The sequence below is a fragment of the Staurois parvus genome, unplaced genomic scaffold (assembly GCF_062004578.1).
Source record: "Staurois parvus isolate SC_StPar_1 unplaced genomic scaffold, SC_StPar_1.0 ptg000553l, whole genome shotgun sequence".
Taxonomy (NCBI): domain Eukaryota; kingdom Metazoa; phylum Chordata; class Amphibia; order Anura; family Ranidae; genus Staurois; species Staurois parvus.
Window position 1 is genome coordinate 1,125,255 of NW_028318349.1, and position 18,100 is coordinate 1,143,354.

The following is an 18,100-nucleotide window of genomic DNA, read 5'->3' on the forward strand; positions in this document are numbered from 1 at the left end:
ACATTATAAAAACACCAGTAGCTTTAGCTGTAGCATGCTGCAATAAAAACCTGAGTTTTTTGGGGGTTTTTGCATTAGCATTTTTCAGCTTTTTTTTTAGTGTTTTTCACCGTTTGTGTTTTTCAGCAAAGTTATACTCCCATAAACTCTTCAGGCTCAAAAACGCTCATAAACGCCAGCTAGCCACGTTTTGGCGTTTTTCAGCTTTTATCAGCGTTAGAGCATTTTTACAGCTGAAAAACTCCTCTTGAAACCCACTAGTTCTGTTTTTTTTTCCAACCAGAAAACGCTCCTGCCAAAAAATGCTGATTAAAGCCTGTATTACATAGTTGTTACATAGTTAATTACATTGTTAGTCTGACTGAAAAAAGACAAAAGTCCATCCAGTTCAACCATAAAAAAAAAAAAAAGTTATAATCCTACACCCACAGTTGATCCAGAGGAAGGCAAAAAACCCAGCAAAGCATGATCCAATTTGCTCCTGCAGGGAAAAAAACTCCTTCCTGATTCCCTGAGAGGCAATCAGATATTCGCTGGATCAATTTTACCTATAAATGTTAGTATCCAGTTATATTCTGTGTATCTAAGAAACAATCCAGGCCTTTTTTTAAAGCAATCCACTGATCTGGCGAGAACCAACTCTTGAGGGAGTCTATTCCACATTTTCACAGCTCTTACTGTGAAGAAACCTTTCCGTATTTGGAGATTAAATTTCTTTTCCTCCAGACGTAAAGAGTGCCCCCTTGTCCTCTGTGATGACCTCAGGGTGAACAACTCTACACCGAGTTCACTATATGAACCACTGATGTATTTATACATGTTGATCATATCCCCCCTTAATCTCCTCTTCTCAAGAGAGAATACATTCAGTTCCTCTAATCTTTCCTCATAGCTGAGCTCCTCCATGCCTCTTATCAGTTTGGTTGCCCTTCTCTGTACTTTCTCCAGTTCCCCAATGTTCTTTTTGTGAATTGGTGCCCAAAACTGAACTGCATATTCCAGATGAGGTTTTACTAATTTACAACAGCAGCTGTAAAAACGTCCAATGTGCATGAGGACTTACAATTGCCTAGGCAAGCACACTGGACATTTTTACAGCTGCTGTTTTTGGCATTCGGCATTTTTTTCTACAGCCAGTAAACTCCCCAGCATGTTCTCCTGTGTCCATGCACACATAGACTGTAATCAGCGTTCTTTGGCAGGGGTGTCTTTTGGCTTGAAAAAAAATCCAGAACTAGTGGGTTTCTAGAGGAGTTTTTTTTAGCTGTAAGAACATTCTAATGCTGAAAATCGCAGCAAAACATAGCAAACCAGTGTTTTTGGACATTTTTTTTAGCAAAGAAATTTTTTGGGTTAAAAAAATGCTAAAAAACACAAATGCACAAAAAACGCTGAAAAACTCACGTTTTTAACATGACTTTACACAGCTGATGTTACACAATCTATCACAAAGCAAAAAATATGGGCAAGGTGAAGGAAGAAATGCTCCACATTGGCATGAGGAAAAAAAATTCCCCTCCATTGCTGGTGTCAGTGGTGTCACTGGAAGGAAAAAATGCCCTGGTGTCGGTATCAGTGGAAGGAAAAAATATCCTTGGGTTGTGGTGTTACTGGAAGAAAATAAAATGTCTATGGGTTGGAGGTGTCAGAAGGAAAAAATGTCCCTAGGTTAGTGGTGTTACTGTTGTCAGTGTTGGTAGGGAAAAATTGCTGCTACGTCAGTGGTGTTAATCTGAGAACTAATATGGCATCTGTGTCAGTGGGATATAGAAAGGGAGGGGAGCTCTTAGTATTGGGGAGTGGGCCTCTGAGAGTGCATTTATTTAACCACTTGGTAAATGCGCTATAGCTACAGCACGGTTACCCAGTTCTCGGAGGGCGTCATATGACGCCCTCCCAGAACGTCCCCTCCTGTGCGCCCCCAGCGATCTCCGTGATCGCTGTGTCCTACGGACACAGCTGATCACACGATGAGGTAAAAGGCCAATCACAGTGGCCTTTTACCACGTGATCAGCTGTGTCCAATGACACAGCAGATCACGGAGTAAATACAGTTGCCGGTTATCGGCCACACTTTCCTCACGCTGTCACAAAGGGGTTGTAGCCCATTTTTCGATTCTGTCTGAGCTGGCTGTAGCTCCACCCAGTCTAAAGCCCAATTTGTGGGCAACGCTGTAGCCACCACCCCCACTCCTGTACAGTTGGATTCGCCTTCCCCCTCTCTTCTGGCAGAATAGTTTGTGCATCTTCCCCAGGTACATCCAGACAAAGCTGAGCAGGAGGTCATAAAACCTACACTGTTGCAGTCAGCACGGCAGGGCTGTGTAATCAGCTGCTGCTTGTAAACATTGGGTGTCCTCTGTTGCATGTATATGCCTCTAGGGACCTTCTGCTATAGTCAGTGCTGCCTATGTTTACTTGAACCCTCCTCCACTGAACAACAGCACTGATCCCCAGCTTGAGTCTGCTGTTAGAGAAGAGCACTGTTAATAAGCCCTCGTTTGTATTGATCTCCTTCCTAGCAGCGTGGTCGGACAGAGGTGGGGAGAGGGGTCCGACTATGATGCCCAGCAACTATGAATCAGAATGGAAACAAGTTCTATTTAACACATGTATTTACAATGTAGTAAATTATAATTTTTTTTTTGTTAGCAAGCATAGACAGGATAGCCAGAATCATACACAGGAGAGCAGCAGGAGCAAGTCCATTAAGTAAGCAGGGGTCAAACCAGGAGGTGGGCAGAAGACCAAGCTGAGCTGGTAACGGGAATCCACAGATGCAAGGTTTCACAGGAACAAAGGCACTGGAGAGCCGAAGATCAACCAGCGATTACATAAGGCTGCTAGCTCCCTTATAGAGGCCGTTTGGCACCAACCTGGGCTGAGGGCATGTATGGCTGTGCACCTTCGTGCACCCTTTATGCATTGGCACACATTCCTGCAGCCATGTAAGGTAGTGGCAGGAATGCCAGGTCTTCGTGAGCCTCTGCTGCGGACAAGAATCCTCTTCTTTGCCTTTGTGACATAATGATATGGGGTCATAGAGGTCCTCACCCTACCAGAATGAAGACAAGGAGGGACTGGAGCCATTCTGTGACCAGCTATGATTGGATGTGAGGGTGTAGTAGGGGGGCCCTTCTCTTCAGCATGTGCAGAGCCACAGCCCTGTGTTGCTGCTGAGGGTGACAATGCTGCAGTGAATTCACTACAGGCTCTACAGTGTTGTCACCCTACTGGAGTGAGACAGAGGCATAAGCCATTATATTTAGTGAAGGAAAACGTTTGAAACTTGTCTACCAAAGTATATTTGAATGGCATTGTTCACAAGTGGTTAAATCAAGCTCACAGCCGCTGCTGCAACTGTGTGCTTGATACTGGCTTGAGGGCTGGTTCACACCATAGAAACACAGTCCATATGTGTTCCGGATGTGTTTCCGCATGCGCATTTTTGGCGCGTTCCGATGTGTTTTTGATACGTTCCAGTGAGTTTTTGATGCGCTCTGGTTCATTTTTCTCCCCTCTTTTTTTCTTCAATTTAAATAGGGACATGTGCATTCCAGTGCATTTTGGTGCATTCTACCGCGTTCCAGTACAATTCTATGCAGGAAAAATGCAACCTGTTCTACTTTTTTTTTTTGCAACCAGAACACACTAGAACTGCAAGCACTGATGTGAACTATGAAAATGACAACCATATAACCTACTTTCTGTGCATTTGGATGCAGAAAAAAAAGCACACTGAAATGCTTGTAGTGTGAACTGGCAGTGAAAGTGGATCTCCCCTCAAAAAAATTAAAAGTCAGCAGCTACAAATACTGTACCTGCTGACATGGATATAAGGACACTTACCTGTGAAGAGATCCAGCTATGTCCTCACCCAACCTGATTCTTCAGTCAGTTTTGGATGCAAGTGCCAGCATATTCAGTAAGGGAAACTAACAATAAAGCATTTTGGCTTCACAAATGGTTTTATACTGTACATGCGCAAAGCAATCTGCGCTTTGTGAATGGTGCTGCAGTCTTCTGGGACCTGTGAAGTGTCTCAGAAGGCTGCAGGGGAAGGGGGAAGGTCGAACTTCTGGCTCACATCACTGCGGACCATCTGACCAGAAGTGGGATCTGGTACCTGTCAAATCCAGGTCCCCCCCACAAACAGTGCCAAATGTGGCAGTGGAGGGGGGAGGATGTAAACCCAAAAGGGGAAGTTCCGCTTTAGGAACCGTCAAAAAGCTTTCTGATAAGGCTCCCATTCACGCGACTGACGCGTTTGTCCTGTGCAGAGCCGTGTTGTCGGCACATTGATGTGCAAATGTTGTGTGCATCCCCATGCTGGCAATCCTATAGATGTCTATTGGAACACATGGCTGCACAGGCATAGCCATTGTGTCTGTGCAGCCATGTGTCCCAATAGACATTTATAGGACTGCCGGCATGGGGATGCACACAACACCTGTGCCAGCAGAACATGGCTTTGCACAGCACACAGTGGTGATTGCCCATGGGAATGGGGCCTAAAAGTGATTGGGTGGCTCTAGAACTGCCAAATCACTTTTGGGTGCTAACAAAGTTCACACAACCTCCCTTCCTCTGCTGGTGGCAACCTTGGTGGTTCCTGAGCTTTCCCATTCCTCCGGGAGCCTGGGACTGCAGGAAATGACTTCCCCAGTGAGTGCAGGAGGATGGTACCCAGGACTAGTGACCCCGGAAGCAACACATGAAATCACTGCTGGGATCACAGCTGTCATTTCTCAGTTACATGAAGCTATTCAAACATGATGTGTGCTGGAATAGCTGCCTTGGAGGGCAGGGGAGACATTAGGGTACTAACAGACCACCAATGTCCCAATAAAGAGGGCCTGTCACCTGCCCATACTATCATATAGGGGAACTGTTAGCCTCCTGGTGATTGATAGCAATTAAGTTAAAAAAATAAAATAAAAAATTGTAATAAAAAATAACTATATAAAATGAATAAAAATAATTTAACATAAAAATGTAAATCACCCTCCTGTCACCCCCCCCCCCCCCCCCCCACACACCACATGAAAAAAAATCACACCATTGGTCAAGCTTATGCATGTAACATCAGTTGTGCCATTTGTGAGGTATCGCTGTGATCGTCGGAGTGAAAACAGTCATTCTAGAGACAGTTAACTCTAAACTGATAAACTTTAAATGCATGTAAAGTGTCCCCTACTGACAATTATGGGTACCTTTTTAGCTTTTTGCGATTTTACAGGTATGAGCAATTTTATATATTGATATGTTTGGTATCTATTTACTTGATGTGAGCCTGTCTTTTACATTGTATTTAAAATATGGGTATTATATCATGTTTGTTTGCAATAAAATTCATTTGTGTATTTTATTGTTAAAATATGCGTTTGATAAATACCTGTGCAAATATCCTTCAACATAAAAAATTGCCACTACCACTATTTTATTCTCCAGGGCCTCAGCTTTCAGAAAATATCTGCTTTCCTATCGCTGGACGTATATATATGGCCTGGTATGGAAGCAGACATACTGGAATCATGTTTGAGGCTACAACCATGATCCCAGTATCATTTTGTCAAACAGGCGATTCTCTTTTGACTAAGCAGCCAGTGGATTACTTTACTTTTGGTTGGCTCTGAGGAAGAGGTTTTGTCCTCAAAATGCGTTAGACAGTTGGTCATCCAGGGTTCCATCGTATGGACTCAGATGTTGTTTGGATCATACGTCTTGTTCAGTTTGACATGCCTGTGTTATTATGTCCATTGTGAGTATGATACCTATTTTTGTTTCTTTAATAAATTATTTTAAACAATAATGCACTAGGTCGGTGCACCCTTTTTCTGTTTCTCCATTTGTATCCAGTGGATTACTTTACAACAGGTGATGGAAGAGGGCCCCCCCTCCACCTTTACTGGACTCTCCCAAGCTCTCTCTCTGGCTCCGGGCGCACAGTGAAAGAAACTGATTTTTTTCCTCCCACTGTATGATGTCAGAAAGTGGAAGCAACGGCGATTCTGTCACTTCCAGTTTGGGCTCTGTTTACTGGCCAGTGAAGCAGCCGATCAAACTGATCTGTGTCTGATCAGCTGCATTGAAGGCTAGAGGAGAGATCTGGGGTACCCCAGATCTATCCATAATGAGCACCTGTCACTGCCTATTGCTGTCACAAGGGATATTTACATTCCTTGTGACAGCAATAAAAGTGAACACTGGGGGGGGGGGAATTAACTGTCACTGACATCCCCAGTCACACCAATACAGTGATCAGTGCTAATAAAAAGCACTGAAACTGTACTAATGGCACTGGGCAGGAAGGGGTTAACATCTGGGCGATCAAAGGGTTAAATGTGTGCAGTGTGTGTTTTACTGTGTGCTGTGCTTTACTATGTAAAAGCACACTGCTTTGTATGGCTCTGCTATGCAGAGCCATACAAAGCAGTATGCAGGAGCTGACAGGGGAGCGATCTATATTGTTTACATACAGGTCTCTCCCATGTCAGTGTTCCTCGGCGATCGCTGGGTGCCGGCGGGGAATCACCAGCCAGGAGCCCGTGATCGACAGATTAAGCCGCCAATGGCAGTGCTGGTAGGGCATGCACGCCCGCCCCCCACCCAGAAATGCAAAATCACACATATACAGTATCTACCAGAAGTGAGTCCACCCCTCCCATTTTTGTAAATATTTTATTATATCTTTCATGCGACAACACTGAAGAAATGATACTTTGCTACAATGCAAAGTAGTGATTGTACAGCTTGTATAACAGTGTAAATATGCTGTCCCCTCAAAAGAACTCAACACACAGCTATTAATGTCTAAACCGCTGGCAACAAAAGTGAGTACACCCCTAAGTGATAATGTCCAAATTGGGCCCAATTATTTATTTTCCCTCCCCGGTCTCATGTGACTCGTTAGTGTTACAAGGTCGCAGGTGTGAATGGGGAGCAGGTGTGTTCAATTTGGTGTTATCACTCTCATACTGGTCACTGGAAGTTCAACATGGCACCTCATGGCAAAGAACTCTCTGAGGATCTGAAAAAAATAATTGTGGCTCTAGATAAAGATGACCTAGGCTTCACTGTTATACAAGCTGTACACTCACTACTTTATATTGTAGCAAAGTGTCATTTCTTCAGTGTTGTCACATGAAAAGATAGAATAAAATATTGACAAAAATGTGAGGGGTGTACTCACTTCTTTGAGATACTGCATGCATGATTTTGCGCACCCGTGCCGCCCTGTAGCAGCAGTTCTACTACCAGGCGGTCCGGAAGCTGTTAAAAACGCATGCTTTGGTCTTGTACGCATATGTAAACAGCAATTGCACCACACATGTGAGGTATCACTGCAAACATTAGAGAGCGATAATTCCAGCACCAGACCTCCCATGTAACTTTAAAATGGTAACCTGTAAAGGCTTCTAAAGTGTTGCCTATGGATAATTTAAAGTACCGTAGTGTCGCCATTCCACGAGTGTGCACAATTTTAAAGCGTGGCATGCTTGATATCTATTTATATAGTTACATAGTTAGTCTGGCTGAAAAAAGACAAAAGTCCATCCAGTTCAACCATTAAAAAAAAAAGTTATAATCCTACACCCACAGTTGATCCAGAGGAAGGCAAAAAAACCAGCAAAGCACGATCCAATTTGCTCTTGCAGGGGAAAAAAAAATCCTTCCTGATCCCCCGAGAGGCAATAGGATATTCCCTGGATCAACATTACGTATAAATGTTAGTATCCAGTTATATTCTGTGTATCTAAGAAACAATCCAGGACTTTTTTAAAGTAATCCACTGAGCTGGCCAGAACCAACTCTTGAGGAAGTCTATTCCACATTTTCACAGCTCTTACTGTGAAGAAACCTTTCCGTATTTGGAGATTACATTTCTTTTCCTCCAGACGTAGAGAGTGCCCCCTTGTCCTCTGTGATGACCTCTACACCGAGTCCACTGTATGAACCACTGATGTATTTATATTTACCAGCTATAACTTCATCTTTTATATTTTAACAAACAGTTTGGTATTATATTGTGTTTGTGTTCAGTAACATTCATGAGTGTATTTTTTTTCAAAAAATGTTGCATTTAAAAAACCTCTGCAAAGCTGCCGTGTGACATAAACAAAATTGTAACACCCACCATTTTATTTTCTAAGGCCTTTGCTTAAAGAGGAGCTCCACCCAAAAGGGGAAGTTCCACTTTAAGGACTGCTCCCCATTAAGGATTGGCACCTTTGGGGGGAGCAGGTACCCGTATTTGACAGGTACCCGCTCCCATTTCCGGTCCGCTCGCCTAGGTGATCGGAAGTGGAAGGTGTCCTCCCTCCCTGTAGTCTATTGGGACACGTGACAGATCCTAGAAGACTACATGACCATTCATGAAGTGCAGCACTACTCACGCATGTGCAGTGGGCACCCGGCTGTGAAGCCGCAAGCTATCACAGCCGGGTGCCCTCATTGAAGATGCCGGCCTCCTGGAATACAGGACGGCCGGTAAAAGGGGCTGCGGGGGACACACTGCAGGACCGAGGGACAGGTAAGTGGCTGTTTTTTAAAAAGTCAGCAGCTACAGTTTTTGAGGCTGCTGACATTTTTTGACAGGTGAGTGGAACTCCGCTTTAAGGGCTCGTTCACACTTGACTTTATTTCTAACTCTTGCCAAATGCCCCTATAGCGTTTGACAGGCATTTATGCAGCATTTTTAACGCTCCCCAAACGCCCCATGTGCGGTTTTGAGGTGGTTGATAGGCGGAGCGGCACCATAGACTTGAATGGGAGGCTTCATCTCCTGACTGGACACAAAGCGTCAGTTTTGCAGCAATGCAATGCTTCAGTGTGAACAGCGCTGTGTGCTGCCATGTGCAGAATTTTCATAGACGTGTGAGAAGCGCTCCCAAACGCCTGTGTGAGGCCTTCTGACAAAGCTAGTGTGAACTGAGATTACAAATATAGAATGTTTGGGGTTCTAAGTCATTTATTAGGGAAAAAAGAGAATTGTTCCATGTCGGGGAGACGCCAGAATCGGCCTGGAATACCTCCTGGGGGGGTTACAGTCATTTCTGGCCAGCAATGCAGATGTGTGCTGAATAGTAAAACGACTTCCCCGGCAGACGAGTGAGCGGTTCCCGGCCTGGTGCTGAGCTGCGAACACGGCTACTTTTGGGGTTTATTCTACTTTACATGGACGTCCGTGAATTGTCGGTACAATGAAGCACAGCAGCGATCTCGTCTGTGAACTATTAGCATGCATTTGTTCATTCCACTTCGCGTTTTCTGCATTTGATGCCAGAAGAAAAGACATTCACAGCAGAGGCTGCGGTCACCGGCGTTTTGCGCTAATGAGTGAAAGACTACACATCCCAGAATGCCTCGGGAGCCAGCAGAGGGGGCGGGCGGCCTGAGGGACACGCGATTCGGGGGCGGGGCTCCACAGATGATTCAGGAGGGGCGAGGTCGGGAGAGGGCTGCGGAGAGAGGCGTGTCAGTAGTATAGGCGGTGGGCGTGATCCAGCAGGGAAGGGCGGGAACTCGCCTGCGATGACGGCGCTGCTGGGGATGACGTCTACTGACTGGAGGATTCTCTGGGAATGCGCGTGCACTGGTTAGCGCGCGCCAGGCTTGCTTCGAGCTTGGAAGGGGGGTGTCACGAGCGAATGCGCGCTCCCTCGGCCGCCGCCATTACTGAATTGGGAAGAAGCTGTGGAGAGAGATCGGTGGCAGGAGAAGGGACTTGGAGGGGAGGAAGAGAAGGCAGCGAATCCCGGGACAGGGGACCGGCACTGAGAGGGAACGGCGGCTGGAGATGTGGGCCGTGTGACGGCGGGATGTGTCCCGGAGACAGGTGAGGAGAAAGCGGGGCCCCGAGGGGAGGAGGCAGGCCGAGGATGTCAGGACCCAGCGGGGGAGGAGGAGAGGGGCGCAGTGCCGGACACCTCCGAGCGTCAGCCTCAGGAGGACAACCAAGTTCAGGCCGCTGTGTGCCGGGAATGGGGGATCCCCTCCTCCCCTCCCCCTCACTGAGCTCATACCCCGCCCCCCCATAGGAGCACTCCTCTCCCAACTTCATCCTTCCCCATCACCCTTCTCACCCCATCCATCCATCCCTGCATACATCTCCTGTGTCACCTGATACCCCCCCCCCCCCATAGGGGCACTCCTCTCCCAGCTTCATCCTTCCCCATCACCCTTCTCACCCCATCCATCCATCCCTGCATACACCTCCTGTGTCACCTGATACCCCCCCCCCATAGGGGCACTCCTCTCCCAACTTCATCCTTCCCCATCTCCCTTCTCACCCCATCCCTCCCTACATACATCTCCTGTGTCACCTGATACCCCCCCCCCCCCATAGTGGCACTCCTCTCCCAACTTCATCCTTCCCCATCACCCTTCTCACCCCATCCATCCATCCCTGCATACACCTCCTGTGTCACCCCCCCCCCCATAGGAGCACTCATCTCCCAACTTCACTCTTCTCACCCCATCCATCCCTGCATACATCTCCTGTGTCATCTGAAAGCCCCCTCTAAGAGCAATCCTCTCCTAACTTCATTTTTCCCCATCACCCTTCTCATCCCTCCCTCCCTGCATGCAACTTCTGTGTCATCTGTGCCCCCCCCCCCCATAGGGACTCTTCTCCCAACTTCATCCTTCCTCCTCTCACCCTGTCCATCCATCCCGGAATAGACCTCCTGTGTAATCCCCCCCCCCCAATAGAAACTCTCTTCTCCCAACTTTTTCTCTTCCCACCCCGTTATCAATCCCTGCATAGTCCTCCTGTTTCACCTGATACTCCCCCATAGGAACACTCTTCTCCCAACTTCATTCTTCCTCTTCTCATCCCATCCATCCATGCATAGTCCCCCTGTGTAATACCCCCACCATAGGAGTACTCCTCTCGCACCCCATCCATCCATTCCTACATAGACCTCCTGTGTCATCTGATACACACCCCCCCCCCCCATAGGAACATTCTTCCTTCTCACCCCATCCATCCATGCATAGTCCTCCTGTGTAATACCCCCACCATAGGAGTACTCCTCTCGCACCCCATCCCTACATAGACCTCCTGTGTCATCTGATACCCCCCCCCCATAGGAACATTCATCCTTCTCACCCCATCCATTCATGCATTGTCCTCCTGTGTAATACCCCCACCATAGGTGTACTCCTCTCGCACCCCATCCATCCCTACATAGACCTCCTGTGTCATCTGATACACCCCCCCCCCATATGAACATTCATCCTTCTCACCCCATCCATCCATGCATAGTCCTCCTGTGTAATACCCCCACCATAGGAGTACTTCTCTCCAAACTTCATCCTTCCCAATCACTTGTGTCATCTGATACCCCCCCCCCCCCATATAAGCACTCCTCTCCCAACTCCATCCTTCCTCATCACCTTTCTCACCCCATCCATCCATCTCTGCAATGTCCTCCTGTGTGGTCTGATACCCCCTTCCCCTCCCCATACACCTCCACCATGGAAGCATAGTACAGAATGGGGGATGTAATCTCATCCAAATCTCTGATCTCCATATATTGGTCATGTCACAGTCCTCCCAGACATGATCACCACATGAGGAACACTGGAAACAGGAACTTCACAATAATATGTCATGTCTTCATGTATGTCCCTGGATCTTATCCCTCCCATCCTCAGATCAGATCATTTTTCTCCAGATCTTTCCACTCCTCTGGTGGAGGATTTACATTTATTGGTTCTTCTGTTTTCTTTTTTGGAGATTATTAATGGTGGAATTCTCTAGAATTGAAAATTGGGGGGGAGGTAAAGTGATCCCCAAATCATTTGATATCCAAGAGAAGAAATGAGTACACTGAGTGGATGGGTGTGTAGGAGCCGTGTGGGCCTGCGTGACCAGTCCCATGCATGGACCAGTCACACATAGGATGTCTGTGGGACTGTGTGTGACTGGTCCATGCATCATAGTATGGCATTCTTCCAGGAGGAAGTGCACCCTAAGGGTAGGGGGGGTACCAGATGTGTACCTGATAAGGGGGTATGTCACAACCTCCGCTCTTACCCAACCTTCCATCGACAGGATCACTTAATGGTGGTTAGTTGCTGTAAAATTGCTGCAGCAAGGACAGACATAACGCACCTTGGAGGGCATCAGTTTTAGGGATGAGACTAAACGAAAGGCTTGCTAATCCCCTCTGCTGCCAGATGGCTCAGCAACTCATTGTGCTGCAATTCATTGCGGGGCTGTCTGACAGTAAAGGAATTAAACAGAATTTAACCTTTGCAGGATAGTAACCTTTTCCTGGCTGTATGTTACAGATGTATGCCTGGAGACTGCCGTTTATGTAGAATATTACATTTGCATTTAGTTTCAGCCAGAACAAGACTGAAACACATTCTAAATGAGTGCTCTTTGTGTTTTTTTGTTTTTTTTTAATTTATTTTCCTTTTTAGACCATGATGATCCCCCCCCCCCCAAATGTATAATATTGATAGTATGGATGTATCATGTGTTCCTTTATCACATTGTTCTAGTAGACCTATACTTGACTAAACACTTGATGAAGTTCACCTTTGTCGCCGAGCCTTGGGCTTGTCAATGGCGTCAGTTTGGGACACTTCTCAGATCCGTCACAATTCATTGACGTGTATTTGACTTCCTTCTGACCTCCCATTGACTTGAATGCAAAACCCATTTGAAATGTAAAGAAGTCTGTTGGTAAAGTTCCCAAAGCTTACCAAAGCCCCCCTCCCCCCCGTGGGGCTAATGAAGGTTATGAAGCAGACATGTTCATCTACAATAAAATGGCCAAACTGAGTGGTATTCCAGGGGCCATATTGAGGGTCATGTCATACTACTGGGTGCAGATGGCCAGTCAGGAGCACTATATACTCATTTATGGTATGTTGTGGTGATACAGTGCACTTCTGTGTGTGTATCACAGTGGAGCAGGGGTGGACTGACAACCCATGGGGCCCCCGGGCAATAATGGGTCCTCTGTCTCCTTGCCCACACTCAAACCACACCCAAAAAAGCCTATAAAAGGTACCAGGGGCATCTCATGGGGCCCCCTACTGACCCTGGGCCCTCGGGCAGTGCTCGAATGGTCAGTCTGCCCCTGCAGTGGAGGTTATTTACTAAAGCTTGAGAGTGCAAAGTATGGTGCAGATTTGCATAGAAAACAATGAACTTCCAGGTTTCATTGCCAAAGTTTAATTGAACAAGCTGTTTAGAAGCTGATTGGCTACTATGTACAGCTGCATCAGATTCGGAGTGCACCAATCTGATGCAAGTTTCCGTCAGTGGCAGGATCACTGTATGTTAACACTTTGCTGCACCATTTTGAATTCCATTCTGAAACCCATCTAGGTAGGACAGTACGCTTCGTTTTGCATTTCGCATCAAATTTGAACGATCAGCGCTTTGAGGTACACTGCGGTAATGTCTGGTTTTCTGTGACTTAAATTGAGTTGTCAACCCATTAGAAATGAATGGTTCACTCGGTGCCATAACTACTTTATTCCAAAAAGATTATAGCTCTTTTGGTGATTAACACAGATCTGGACATTTTACTAAAAGCTAGGAGTCCGCTTTAAAAACCAAGAAACCTGCACATAACTATATGGGTAGCAGAAAGTAATGCAGGCCATAGATGGGTCGAAAATCAGATGATTTTTTTGGCCGAAAATAAAATCGGCCAATTTTCGGATCGTTAGTGGACTAATTGTTCGGCCGTTTTTCGGTATTTTGGCAGATTTTTTTATCGGTAAAGTTGGAAAAAAATCGTCCAATTTTGCAGATCGGCCGATTTTCGCAGCAATTATGGGCAAATCGGCCGATCTTTTTACCGATAAAAAAAATCTGCGCATGAGCAGTGACCTGCAAGAGGAAGAGGAAAAAGAAGAGGAGGAAGAGGATGAAGAAGAGGAATTCCAGTCCGGCAAAAAGTGTCCCTGCAGAGAGCTTCGCTATTTCTTTGACAGTTCCTTGACATTTATAGCGGTTGCAACAATGTATCTATTTGTTTCCGAATAAAAACATCTGTATCCTAAATGGATGCAAATAGATACATTGTTGCAACTGCTATAAATGTCAAATAAATAGCGGAGCTCTCTGCAGGGACGCTATTTGCCGGCTGTAGACGGGATGAAAATCGGCCGTTTTTTTTTTTTTTTTTTTTTACCGTTCCTGGTAACGTCGGCCGCTTGATCGACCGATTTTTCATTTTTTTAAAGAAAAATCGGCCGGTTTTCTCCCCATCTATGGCCTGCATAACATAGTTAAGCAGCAAAACATGGGTATAGTAATGGCTAAATAAAATTAAATTCAAGAGTTTAAAAGTGGCTCATGTAGTGCGCCATAGCAAAACATTAGTATAATAGCAGTGTGCTTTGACAGGCCTACTGGGGATTAAATTATAGTAAAATGATCTAAACAGCCGTGACTTTACAAAGAACACAAAAAATGGCTATCCTGACAATACATGGGCACTAAATGGGCAGTCAAGTAGAATATGCAGGCAACATCATCCAGCAAATAACTGGCAATATTTACAATACCCAATCCGATAACAGCCAGTTGTGACAATATCCAGGTAACAAATGCAAATAGGACAATATACAAACAACAAATGGCAGTTGTGACCATATAGGCCATGTCTGTGTAATGCATGTGGTTAAAATTTGTTTACATGTGATTTTTTTTTTTTTTTTTAATATCAGAGTCAGACATAGTTTGTAATTCCTGTCTCCTAAACTATTCCTAAATTATAATCTAATAGTCAGAAGCTAGTTCACAAATATAAGACTGTGTGTGAAATGTATATTATATACACCCCTAGAGAAGTTGTACACTGTATGGAGATGGATCATTATACACAATCTGGAGGGTGGAATAAATTCTCTCTTCTAGATTGAGTGTATTTTACAGTTAATCCTCCAGGTTATGCAGTAAAAATCTGTTGGTGCGCTGCATTCAAACCCAGCTACATCATCACGCCAGGCTTTGCAGCTTGTGCCCTTCCCAGCTCCACAGACTGTAGTATGGAGTTTACTATCTCACCATCCTCACTCACCACCTCCAGGGTAAAAAAACTCTGAGAACATCTTTCCCCAATGCTGGGCCTGCTGTTCTGCCACCCTCCATGCTAGCCTGACACTCTGACTGGAGAAGCACCAACACCTTGCACTGACCAACCGCCAGCCATACACAAGCAACACCCCCTGCCAGAGAAATCTGTATACAGAACTCTTATAAAAACAGCACCCTCTACAGGACTGACCACACTGGAATATGACATATGTGGTCACCCAAGAGTTTTTTTTTTTTTTTGGGTTCCCATGGTGACTTGGCGACTGAAGATTGTCTATCTAGCCCTAGCTTAACATGTTAGCAGTAATTGCATTTTAAAACCTTTCCATAAGTATTAACTGCAAAATTACATTAGGAAAGCTTTAAAGAAGTATGGCCAGAGCTTTTTCAGCCCTACGGATCACAAGAGTGAAGTTCATCAGCTGATGCCGTTTAGGAAAGATCCCAACTTTACCTCTCTGCCTGCTATAGAGGATGATGAATTAAAGTTTAACCGCCATCAGATAGTTTTTCACGTTACATACAGATATGTATTCTATAATACTTATAGGATTTTATTACCTCACACAGATCACTACTTTTCCCTTGACTTTGCGTTTATCTGCTTTTTTCTCCAGGTCAGAGACCTGTTAATTATAACTTAGCTCCAGGAATTTAGCCACTTTGTAAAACGTGCGGGCATATTATGAGTAGACAGTCGGGATATCAATGCATAGTTGCTTTGAAATTGCATCCAAAAACTCGATGCGTTTTCATGACTTAGTTCACTTCTTCAGGAGTAGAAGAATGTATAATATCTGCAAGGTAAAACATCAAGTATGTAACAATTTAGTGGTATCTTGTAATATATAAAGTAGTTCCAATCTCAAGGGTCACCAGAGGGACCCTAATACTTACAAATCAGCTAAAAATACATGTAACAGTACAGACGAACACCAAAATTTGAGGGTTGCGTACGTAGAGCGCCCGTGAATTGTGAAAAACCACGAATTTTGGATGTGGTTAAAAAAATGCCCTTTTTTAGGGTAAATACAGTAATATAATTTAATAAAAATACAGTAAAATGTAAGAGAACTCACCAATAATGAATTATATTGATTGAAAATGATTTAGCTGTGCAGTATGATGAAGGAATGTAATGAAGATAATGACTGCACAGCTAAACTGAGGATTTATAGCTACTTGGGTGACGCCTCTTCTTCAGGTGCTTCAGGAGTGTTATCTACTGATGGGTCGTCTTCTGGTATGGTTTTGTGCTGGCTTTTCTTGATAGGTTTGAGGAACATTGTGATGGGAAGTTGCTGTTGTTGTTTCTTCATGGTGGCGAGGAGGGTTTTATGTCTGAATGGCAGCATCGATTCCATTATTAACTTTGAGTGCTCAAACCATATAGGGATGCCATACTTCAATCATCCCTTGCAACTTCTTCTCTGTCCTAATAGTCTGGGACAAATGTTCCAGTGTCAGGCCCTGATCCTCCTCCTCCTTCTCTTTGCTGGCAGACTTCAACAAATCCTCGTCCATCAGGGGTTCAGAGTGGGCATCAATGAGGTTGTTGACCTCACCTTGATATCGTCAAAACCTTCGCCACCAAGTAACTTTGCCAGTCTCGCAGCCTTGTCTACAGCCTCATGCTGAATTTTTTCAGGTGAGAAGCCCTTGTAGTCATGGACACTCTCTGGCCACAGCTTCTTCCAGCATATGAAAATGGTTTGATTTTTCATCTCTTTAAGAGCAGCTTGGATGACCGACAGGCACGTTGCAATCATAACGTTATGCCAGTAAGCCTTTAATGTAAAATTCTTGTCCGTGTCCATTGCATCCATAAGGTGTTGGAGAGAATTCTGGGTATGAAGAGCCTTGAAGGCACAGATTACGCCTTGGTCGATAGGTTGGATGAGGGAGGAACTCAATCTGGACTCCCTCGTAATACAAATCCAAAGGGTGGCTGCCAGCATTATCCATAATGAGCAACAGCTTGAAGTCCATGCCTAAGTTGTGGAGGTATTCCTTGGTTTCAGGGATGAAGCACTGGTGAATCAGTTTGAAGCTAGGACTTTGGTCGTCCAGGCCTTAGGGTTGTGCATCCAGTAGAGAGGCAGCAGGTTTTTGTTTTTTAGGGCCCTAGGGTTCGCTGCTTTATAGACGAGGCCTGGTTTGACCATGTAACCAGCAGCATTGCCACATATGAGCGTCATTCTGTCCTTCTGTGCCTTTAAACCTTGGAGCTCTGGCCTCTTCCTTCATGATGTAAGTTCTGGATGGCATCTTCTTCCAGAATAAGCCACTCATCCGTGTTGAAATCTTGCTGGGGCTTGTACCCCTTCTCCTCTGATGTGCCTGAAGGTCTCCTGGTACTTCAATGCAAATTGATTCATTTCTGAAAACAAACAAGCCATTCCTTACTGGCTTGAAATTCTTCAGGCTCTGGTGCTGCTGATGGTCCTGGTTGTGGTTCTTCGGTACCTTCTGCATTGTCTCCTGTAGCGAACTGCTGGTACAATTTCCGTGTTTTCTCACGGATGATGTTACCGTCCAAGGGGATGTTCTTCTTCCCGTAGTTGGTGATCCACAATGCCAAGGCAGATTCCATCCTGACGATACTTTTATTTCTTACGGTCGTTACCTTTTTTTGGCGCCATCACAGAAAATTAATGGTATGGTACGTCTGATCGCTGCCTCGTTCTTCTTTATGCGGTTCTTTTGTTGATGCCATAATGGCACACTACTGCAGCATAACGTTTAGTTCCCGGAGCAAATCCAGTAGTTCAGCCTTCTCCTGGAGTGTCTTAAACATCTTCTGGTGCTTAGGGTTATTTCCAGAAGCTTTAGAAGGTACAGGGTGTTTGGGCAGCACCCTAGGGTTTTAAGAACAACACTCAGGGACACGAGATAGCTACACGCGGTAAACTGTTATGATGCGGGAATGCTGGGCTGATCAGCCGCAGAGGAAAAATCTGCTAACGACTGAGGCAGCGAACTCTGAACTGCGACTTTGCGGGGGTCGACTGTATTTTCAAAATGGTG

At 45.3% G+C, this 18,100-nt stretch overlaps 1 protein-coding gene across 2 annotated transcripts in view; it reads left to right on the forward strand.

Annotated features, from left to right (window-relative positions):
• The first annotated feature begins 9,606 nt into the window (after positions 1–9,606).
• ARHGAP5 (Rho GTPase activating protein 5) overlaps positions 9,607–18,100 on the forward strand; it is a 104,795-nt gene continuing 96,301 nt past the window's right edge. The window contains exon 1 of one of the 2 annotated variants that reach the window (XM_089691195.1): positions 9,607–9,838. The gene's annotated coding sequence lies outside the window, so the exon portion shown is untranslated. The remainder of the gene's footprint in view (positions 9,839–18,100) is intronic. The other variant, XM_089691194.1, reaches the window with a different exon arrangement.